A 7,333-nucleotide genomic window follows, 5' to 3' on the forward strand; every position below is an offset into this window, starting at 1 on the left:
ATGTAACAAACCTGCATGTTGTGCACATGTACCCTAGAACTTAAAGTATAATAAAAAATAAATAAAAAAAATTAATGGGTGCAGCACACCAACATGGCACGTGTATACATATGTAACAAACCTGCACGTTGTGCACATGTACCCTAGAACTTAAAGTATAATAAAAATATATAAAAAATAAATAAATACATAAATAAAACTAACAAGATTTTTTTTTTTTTTTGAGACAGAGTCTCGCTCTGTTGCCCAGGCTGGAGTGCAGTGGCACAATCTTGGCTCACTGCAAGCTCTGCCTCCCAGGTTCACGCCATTCTCCTGCCTCAGCCTCCCAAGTAGCTGGGACTACAGGCGCACACCACCACACCCGGCTAATTTTTTGTATTTTTAGTAGAGACGGGGTTTCACCATGTTAGCCAGGATAGTCTCGATCTCCTGACCTTGCGATCCACCCGCCTCGGCCTCCCAAAGTGCTGGGATTACAGGCGTGAGCCACCGCACCGGCCAACTAATATGCATTTTTAAAACAATACAGTATAAATACTATTTACATAGCATTCACATTGTATTCTGTATTATAATTAACATATAGATGATTTAAGGTATACAAGAGCATGTGCATAGGTTATATGCAAATACTACACCATTTTATTTCAGGGACTTCAGCATCCTTAGATTTTGGTATCCTTGGGGGTCCTGGAACCAATCCCCAGTGAATACCAAGGGACAACTGTACTCATTTGATACTTTGGGTTATAATCCAATACTATGTTGTTTATTTTGTTATTCAAATTGATCCGGTTTTGGCCATTGGGAGCTCTTTCAAGTTGGTCCTTGCGTCTCTTTGACATGCACACATTCTTGTAAAATGTTAAAAACATACAAATGAAAGATAATCACTTATCTTTGGAGGCACTTTATTTTTAATGCTACATACATGGGGCTGCACTCAGTGTCTCATGCCTGTGATCCCAGAACTTTGGGAGACCAAGGCAGGAGGAGTGCTTGAGACTAGGAGTTCACAACTAGGCTGGGCAACATAGCAAGACCTCATCTCTAACCAAAAAACAAAAAACAAAACCCCAAAAAACATTACATACATGGACTTGGCATCCTCCAGTGGCAGTCCTCCAGTGATTCCAGAAAAGATGTCATTTTATTTTTTTATTTTTTTTTGAGACAGAATCTCAGTCTGTCACCCAGGCTGGAGTGCAGTGGCATGATCCCAACTCACTGCAACCTCCGCCTCCCAGGTTCAAGTGATTCTCCTGCCTCAGCCTCCCGAGTAGCTGGTATAACAGCCAACAGGTGGCTGGCACCTGTTATCCCAACTAATTTTTGTATTTTTAGTAGAGACGGGTTTCACCATGTTGGGCAGGCTGGCTCGAACTCCTGACCTCAGGTGATCCGCCCACCTCAGCTTCCCAAAGTGCTGAGATTACAGGCATGAGCCACTGCACCAGTTGCCAAGATGTCATTTTAAAAGGTAATGTTTTCCTGATCTGATTGTGCCATTATAATGAGTTATGATTTACCTTTAATTACCTCGACTCTTTTACTTGTTAAAAAATTTACATTTGTGGGCCGGGTGTGGTGGCTCACACCTGTAATCCCAGCACTTTGGGAGGCCGAGGCGGGCGGATCACGAGGTCAGGAGATCAGACCATCCCAGCCAACACGGTGAAACCCCATCTCTACTAAAAATACAAAAAAATTAGCTGGGTGTTGTGGCAGGCACCTGTAGTCCCAGCTACTCGGGAAGCTGAGGCAGGAGAATGGCGTGAACCCAGGAGGCGGAGCTTGCAATGAGCCGAGATTGCGCCACTGCAATCCAGCCTGGGCAACAGAGTGAGACTCCGTCTCAAAAAAAAAAAAAAAAAAAAAAAAAAAAAAATTACATTTGTGCCAGGCGAGGTGGCTCACGACAGTAATCCTAGCACTTTGGGAGGACAAGGCAGGAAGATCACTTGAGCTGCTCAGGAGTTCAACAGCAGCCTGAGTAACATAGTGAGACCTCGTCTCTACAAAAAAATACAAAAATCAGCCAGCTGTGGTGGAATGCGCCTGTAGTCCTAGCTACTCAGGAGACTGAGGTGGGAGGATCTCTTGAGCCCAGAAGGTAGAGGCTGCAGTGAGCTGTGATCATGCCACTGCACTCCAGCCTGGGCAACAGAGCAAGACCCTGTCTCAAAAAAAAATTTACACTTATGATCTGGATTCATTGTAGGAAAATTCAGATAAGAAATAGGAGAAATTGCCAGGCATGATGATACTCATCTGTAATCCCAGCTACTAAGGAGGCTGAGGCAGGAGGATCATTTGAGCCTAGGAGTTTAGGCTGTAGTATGCTATGCCTATTGGATGTCTGCACTAAGTTCAGCATCAATACAGTGACCTCCCAGGAGCGGCAGACCACCAGGTTGCCTAAGGAGTGGTGAGCACAGATTGGAAACAGAGAAGGTCAAAACTCTTGTGCTGATCAAGAGTGGGATCGTACCTGTGAATAGCCACTGCACTCCACCCTGGGCAACATAGTGAGACCCTGTGAAAGAGAGAGAGAGACAGAGAGAGAGAGAGAGAAAAGAAAGGAATGGAAGAGGAGGGGAGAGGAGGGGAAGCAAAGGGGGAAGGAAGGAAGGAATTATCCATAATCTCATTATGCAGTGATAATTACTTTGTTTGTTTGTTTGTTTGCTTGTTTGAGACCAAGTCTTGCTCTGTCGCCCAGGCTGGAGTGCAGTGGCACAATCTTGGCTCACTACAACCTCCGCCTCCTGGGTTCAAGCGACTGTCCTGTCTCAGCCTCCTGAGTAGCTGGGACTACAGGCACGTGCCACCACACCTGGCTAATTTTTGTATTGTTAGTAGAGACGGGGTTTCACCATGTTGGTCAGGCTGGTCTTGAACTCCTGACCTCAGGTGATCCACCCATCTTGGCCTCCCAAAGTGCTGGGATTACAGGTGTGAGACACCCTGCCTGGCCGTTAATTGCTTTTGTTTTTGTTTTTGACTCCAGGCTGGAGTGCAGTGGTGCAATCTCTCAGCTCACTGCAACTTTGACATCCCAGGCTCAAGCAATCCTCTGCCCTCAGCCTCCTGAGTAGCGTGGACTACAGGTGCATGCCACCATGCCTAGCTAATTTTTTTTCTTTTTCCTTTTTCCTTTTTGTGGAGATGACGTCTCACTGTGTTGCTCAGGCTGGTCTCAAACTCCTGACTTCAAGCGATTATCCTGCCTCAGCCTCCCAAAGTGCTGGGATTACAGGCATGAGTCACCACACCTGGCCGATAATTACTATTAATACTTCGCTATACGTTTCTCCTTTCTAGTGTGTGTGACTGTGCATATCACTTACATATATATGTATATTTTTGAGACGGAGTTTCACTCTTGTTGCCCAGGCTGGAGTGCAATGATGTGATCTCGGCTGACCGCAACCTCTTCCTCTGCCTCCCGGGTTCAAGCAATTCTCCTGCCTCAGCATCCTGAGTAGCTGGGATTACAGGCATGTGCCACCACACCCAACTAATTTTGTATTTTTAGTAGAGACGGAGTTTCTCCATGTTGGTCAGGCTTGTCTCAAACTCCCGACCTCAGGTGATCTACCCACCTCGACCTCCCAAAGTGCTGGGATTATAGGCGTGAGCCACTGCACCCAGCCGTATATATATACACACACACACACACACACACACGTATACACATACATATATACACATATTTATATACACATACATATATATATACACACATACATATATACATGTATATACGTATACGTATATACATATACATATATATTTTATAAATATATATGTATATAATATACACATATATATTACACATATAAATATATGTATACAAATATATGTATACATACATATAAATATAGGTATACAAATATATGTATACATACATATAAATATAGGTATATAAAATATATATGTATGTGTATATATATGTATGTATATGTAAATACACATACATATATATATATATGTAAAAAAAAATTTTTTTTTCGATGGAGTCTTGCTCTGTCACCCAGGCTGGAGTGCAGTGGCACGATCTCCACTCACTGCAATCTCTGCCTCCCGGGTTCCAGCAATTCTCTGCTTTAGCCTCCCGAGTAGCTGGGATTACAGGCGCCCGCCACCATGCCTGGCTAATTTTTGTATTTTTAGTAGAGACAGGGTTTCACCATGTTGGCCAGGCTGGTGTCAAACTCTTGACCCATGATCCACCCGCCTTGGCCTCCCAAAGTGCTGGGATTACAGGCATGAACCACCGCGCCCGGCCCACTTACCAATATATTGTTAGAGCTTTCCCACGTCACTATATACATTTTTTTTCAAATGCAAACAGTCTTTATTATGAGAAAACAGTGTTATCTAGGAAAGTCACTTGCTGGTTTCTTTCTAATAAAATGACAAAGCAGGTTTCTTAAATAATTTACAAAGAGCAAAAATTATTCTTGAACAGGCACACCCACAGTGCTCTGCATTTAGCATATACATAGGTACCCGTGAGCCCAGGGTCTTAAGCCTGGACATATCTCCTATGCCTTCCTCCGAGTCCCTGGTAGGGAAAGCAGGGATGAGAGTGGGACCCCAAGAGCCTTGGCACCAGAAATACAGTGGGTGAGTGACTCTGCAGATGACTCCCCAAAAACCAGGCACCTGGGTACACAGCTAAGAGCTCTCTAACATCTGATGCTAGCACTTCACGTTATAGATGAGGCAAATACAAGGCTCAAGGTCAAGTGTACGATGAGTTTCTAAGCTCAAGAGTCCCCTGGGAAAGTGGAAGGAACAATTCTCCCCACCTCTGCAAGGTCTCCCCAAGACACTCTCAGGTTATGGCAGGCAGTCACTGATGGATCCGAATGTGGCCAGAGCCGGGGGGCTCTGGGCCCCTTGTTAGTCAGGTCCTTGTTAGCAGTGGCCCAGGGGTACTGATGACTCCTAGGGGCTTCCTCCAGGAAGCTCATGGGGAAGCACAGACAGCCTTGGGTATGAAGCCTTGGCAATCAGACAAGGCTTGTTTCCTGCAGGCCACTTCCTCAGCCATGAATGAGAGAGATGATGTCACCACTCTCTTCCGCCATAATGGCTTCATCTAGCTCTTGGGACAGCTTCTGGAGATGCTGAATTCCCACCCCCATAGGCTCTAGGTCACTGCCAGACTGGCTGGGAGAGCAGAGGGGATCTGTTGAGGAGTAGGGGCTCCAGAAGGCAGCCTCCCGCATCGACTGCCGTAATGGGTAGGCATGGGAGCCTATCCGGGCAGAGAGGCAGTGATGCTCCTTCTCCCAGGGGTCTGTGGGCTGAGTGGGCAGGGGCATCTCCAGACAGCCGGGTGCTCTTCTGGCTCAGGCTGTGAGTTGGGGATCCACTGCCCTTCTGTGCCCCTCTCTTCCTCCTCCTGGCCTTCACCTGGGTCTCCACCAGCCACTTGGTGCCACTTTGGCAGGACTCCTGGATTCTCTGGGACATGGCACCCAAGGCACTCTTAGCTGAGTGAGCTGTAGCCTTGAGGCCCTACTGCCCTGGCTCTGGGGTTTCCAAGCATTTGCAGGAAGGGCCTGCGCGGAAGTTGAGGTTGATGGCTCTCAGAGGCAGCCTCCTTTGGAACTGTCTGCACAGGGACCCCAGGGACCCGCGGAGTTCTCCTGATGGCTGGCCACGGGCTGCAGCTCCTTGCTGTCCTCCAGCTGCTCCTGGTGCTGGAGACATCTCCGGTGCACGGAGGTCCCCATTCTCTGCCACCAAGAAGCCATCTGCCTGGCCAAGAGTCTTCTCTGTCCACTAGACCCCAACACGACCAACACCAATCACACCCCGAGCACAGCTGCTCCTCGACCACCGCCCACTATATACATTTAATGGATATTTAACTCTCTTTCTACTGTTTTTTTTTTTTGTGATTATAAACATCCTTGTATATATTTAAATCATTAATTTGTGCCATAGCAACTAAACCAAGCTTGTTTCCAGACTGTAAAGGTTTGCAAATTCCAGCTTCCTAAGTCTTTACTGAAATAATTCAGCATGATTTTTAAATTTACTTATAGTGCCTACCTTATAGCCTGCATCGTGGTAAAAACCAAAGCAGCTGAAGAATGATCCCTGCTTATGATGTAAAAATGGAGGCAGAAGACCTAAATCTAAGGCAATATACAATTTAATGTGAAAAAATTATGATATAGCGGGTATGTAATTGCTGAAGGAATTCCAAAGAAAGAAAAATAAATTCTGACTTAGCTAATGTTGGCATCACATGATCGGTTTATATGTGGTGAAGACTGTCGGTGCTCACCAGTGACTGTGTTCTTTTCTTCTTCCTGGCCTACAGCCGGAGTCCCTCTTCCAGCCTCCAGTGCAGTTAGGTATGACCATGTGACTGTTCTGGCCCGTGGAATGTGAGCAAGAGTGATGGGCACCACTTCTAGGTCCATAAAAACCTCTCAAGCACAATCCTCGGTCTTTGGCCATCCCTTCTCTTGCTGAATGGAGAGGAAAAAGAAAGGGACAAGCAAAAGGGTGGAACCACAGATGGAAAAAGCCTTTGTCCTTCAAGCAGTTCTCCTACCTCAGCATCCTGAGTAGCTAGGACTACAGATGTGTGCCACCACACTGGTTGGGCCTTAGTTTCACTATCTGTAAATTGCAGGGTGGGCCTAGATGGTAGCTAAAGGCAGTTACAGTTCTAATTTTCTTTTTTGTTTTGTCTTTTTTTTCTTCCTTTTTGGAGAGAACGGGATCTCGCTATATTGCCCAGGCAGGTCTCAAACTCCTGGGCTCAAGCTATCCTCTGGCCTCTGCCTCCCTGACAGTTGGGATTACAGGCGTGAGCCACCGAGCCCTGCCTCTAATTTTCTTTAATTAAATTTCATGTGATTCTCACTGTAACCACATGAAGTCAGCAGGACAAATATTATCTCTTTTTTACAGATCTGCTAATCAAGTCCTCAGAGATAAGTCTGTCCCCAAGGGGAATGAGGCCTAAAAGCACCTCATGGGCTAAGGATGGAGTAGTGGAGCAGTGTAGAAGATTGTGGGGCTTTAAAAATTCATTCTTTCTGAAAAATAAAGGGAAACTCAAATGAGAGATCCCACCTTGCAAAAAAATTATCTTTCTCTAAACCCACTATACACACGATGACTTCAGCACTATTTTTATCAGACAGAATCATATCAGGGTGAACCAAGAAGTCCTAAAAGGAATAATAAGTCACACATAGGCAGTTGCAGCCAGAATTATCCTAATCTAGGGATAATTCTGTCCGATAAACTTAAAGGATTGCCTTGAAGTTCCAGAACATGTTAGCAGTAGAGC

General features: G+C 45.7%; 1 pseudogene; it reads right to left on the reverse strand.

The window, feature by feature from the left end:
- Window positions 1-4,981: 4,981 nt before the first annotated feature.
- Window positions 4,982-5,816, reverse strand: LOC129032109 (protein PIMREG-like; annotated as a pseudogene).
- Between the last annotated feature and the right edge of the window lie 1,517 nt (window positions 5,817-7,333).

Source organism: Pongo pygmaeus, chromosome 11 (assembly GCF_028885625.2).
Source record: "Pongo pygmaeus isolate AG05252 chromosome 11, NHGRI_mPonPyg2-v2.0_pri, whole genome shotgun sequence".
Taxonomy (NCBI): domain Eukaryota; kingdom Metazoa; phylum Chordata; class Mammalia; order Primates; family Hominidae; genus Pongo; species Pongo pygmaeus.